Source organism: Apis dorsata, unplaced genomic scaffold (assembly GCF_000469605.1).
Source record: "Apis dorsata unplaced genomic scaffold, Apis dorsata 1.3 scaffold_99, whole genome shotgun sequence".
NCBI lineage: Eukaryota > Metazoa > Arthropoda > Insecta > Hymenoptera > Apidae > Apis > Apis dorsata.
In genome coordinates, this window is record NW_006263397.1 from 1,751,296 (window position 1) to 1,754,480 (window position 3,185).

Here is a 3,185-nt window from a genome sequence, read left to right on the forward strand (position 1 = left end):
CATTGTGGAACGCTCGATACGCTTGTAATTATTATTAATCGACAAATGGATCGCGAGGGAATTCGCTAATCTCTGTGCCTCGAAATTGAAACGTCGAAATAGCTGCATATGATTATGCTCCGTGTGCAAGTCGATCCAAGCATCGTCGTTCCCTAGAGATGCAATCCCGCCTGGCGAATATTCAAATTAGCGAGTTACCAATCTAATCCTGATCTGTGAAATACTTTAGAAAAATGCCAGAATAATTTATAATGATTCCTTCCATTGATTTAAACAATTTCGAGCTTCGTTAAACTTTCTCGTATATAGATTAATTAATTAATCATTTGAATTTTCGTTCAAGTCATTTATTTGTTGAATAAAATATATATACAAGGTGGAACAAATTGGCGTGAAAATCTTCATTATTTTTTTTTTTAATCTTTCATTGTTGATGAACAAATTAAAAATTTTTCGAAGAAACTTTATTTTTCTATTTCTTTCGTTTTTTTATACAACATCATAATAATCTAAGCTTATTAATCTTTAAAAAAAAATACACAGAAAAGTTTCAAAAGTAAATTTTTATCTGTTCATTAATAATTAATAATCGAGTAAATAAATAATCTATCCTGTATAAAAACAAAAAAAGATTTTATCTAAACATTTTTTCAATGACTTCAAAGAATCTAACTTTATTTTTTTCTCTCTTTTTATATAAATATCCACCAATTTCACGATTCCCGTAAACTGACGGAAATATCTCCGCCAAACAAACGTCAGCTGCAGAAACGGTGAAAGTTCCCAATCTTTTTCAACCATAGCATGAAACCTTCGATACGTCTTGAAGAAACGTACATAACTCAATTTTACAATCCAAGTTTACGTATCTTCGACATATCTGATTCCACCAATCAATATAACCACGTCAGCGTGATAACAAGATTTTCAACAGTTTCGTAATTTCTTTCCTCAATTTATCATAATACGTCCCTGAATCCATCTTTTAACAAGAGCGAAGGGAAAATAAAATAAAAAATTAATTCCTTATCCACGCGTATATCACCAGTAATGATATTTTTAACTATTTTCATAATTTTTATTTCCTCAATTCATCTAAAATATATTTCCAGAAAAATAAGAAGAGAAAAATAAAATGAAAACTAACTATCCCGTATCATTTCTCATAATTCCCCCGATAAAATAATAAGACGTCGTGTGTAGAACGAGATTATTTTGCTTCTCTGTTAAGGGATGAGAAAAAAAAGAAGAAGAAGAAGAAATTCGATATCGCTGTAAATTCCCTTTATCCGGTAGAATGGAACTGTTCTCGGCTCGTTTCCTATCCTCCTATCGAGGCTGTTGTTCCTTTCAGCGCGAAGGCCTCCATAAAAATCAAAACTTAATAACGCTCGTTCCCGGTTAACGGGACAGGAGAAAGTTCACAATAATCCTGGAGAAATTTCACGGAATTATTGGCTTCAGAGACGTACTCGTCGATGCATTACCTTTCTTCCATTGCTTTATTTAATCGATTCCATTGATTCCGCGATATTAAGAAGTTCCTTGGTTCTTTTTCCAACTCTTCAACCGCTTATTCCACGAATGGATTCAAGGAGGATGAAAAGGAAAAGGGAATCTATTTCGTTTTTTATGCAATCTGTGATGATGGCTGATAGGGTGTCGAGAGGAAGTAAACAAATCCCTCGTCGTAAGTTTTTCCATGAAAGTTTGTAATCTCGTAATACTTCCAATTTTGAGATATTCGGAGTATTTTAATAAAAAGTAAACGAAATCTGAGGCTATCGTGTTCGTTGTTTAATTCTATGTTAATCGGCTTTGGAATAAACATGATGGAGATGAATTAAAAAATGAGTAAAATGTAAATATGAAGAGTAGATAAGAAGAGAGAAGTATAAGAAAAGAAAAGGGAATAAATGAAGAATAAACGAAATAAGAGATTGTAAAGAAATTAAATTCGAAGATGAACGCAAAGATTAAAAGAAAATAAATTATCTTTTTCTTTTAATCTTTGCGTTAACCTAGCAATCTAGGTTTTTTCATTAGAATAAAAAAAGAAAATATAAAGAAAAATTCAAGATATTCGAAATTCGCCATGCAATATCGATACAGGTTTTGTAAAACCAGTGAAAGAAACGTTGGAGATGTTAATTAACGTTCTCGTCACTAGTTCTTTGCTCGTCCCTATCTCCCAGATAATAAACCGGTGGCAAAACTGTTAAATTGCAGTTATGCATCATTGTGTCGCTTCATTCTTCGTTTCTTACTCTCTCGAGGCGAAAATTATCGCGACTATTTTCCGAAAAAACCGGAAAGAAATTCACCTATAAATTTCTCCAAACTGAAACAACTAAATCACAGAAGAACCTCGAATTTTCTTGAAGAATCCACAATTATTTCATTGTTTTTTTACTTATAACTTTTAAAGGATCAAGATGCGACATTATAAATTAATTAGATTTTGTTCTAATTAAATATATATAATGGCGTGTATATTCATTAATAAGAAAATGCTTATTGGTGAATTAATTAATTCTTCTAATTAGTATTTATTCTTTTCTATCACAGCTTATCTCATTATATTAATATTTATAATTATATATTTATAAAATGAAATATTCAATACGACCAGCACTTTTGTGACCAATTGTATACATTTGCAATTATTAATTATACCAAGTTTCTGTCAACGTTCAACCATAGTAGCTCTTCCTCTAAAGATTAATTTGCATAACACCATTCGGTGATGGAAAGAGATCGGTGGTTGCTTTCATATCCGAGTTAAGAGTTTCTCTGCTTAAAAAGTTGTCGTTATTGCGACGAATCCTTCGAAGATGAAAAGTCGTTAGACCGCTTGCTCTCGAGCAAGTCCGAGTGGAAAGCGTCCCAAACGCTTGATCCGAGATTCCTTTTTACCCTCCTCCGGGAGATATTTTGAAAAAGTGAGGGGTTACAAACTCGTGCCCTGTCATCCAGGGAATCGTGAGGCGCATAAATTTGAGAAACGAGCTGAGTTGCTTTCATCCCTTGGACTTTTTAATCTCTTCCTTCTCTGACTCGGCTTTTTTTTTTATTTTATTTTATTTTTCGTTTTTTCTCCTCGAGGGTCATAGATGCAAATGCGCAATTATGATTCAACGATCGTGAAAAGATTTTCTTTCTTTTTTTTTTTTTTTTTTTTTTTT

General features: G+C 32.3%; 1 protein-coding gene across 8 annotated transcripts in view; it reads left to right on the forward strand.

Annotated features, from left to right (window-relative positions):
• The window catches only part of LOC102677513 (glutamate receptor ionotropic, kainate 2-like), a 124,989-nt gene that overhangs the window by 91,007 nt on the left and 30,797 nt on the right, over positions 1 to 3,185 (forward strand). The window lies entirely within an intron of this gene.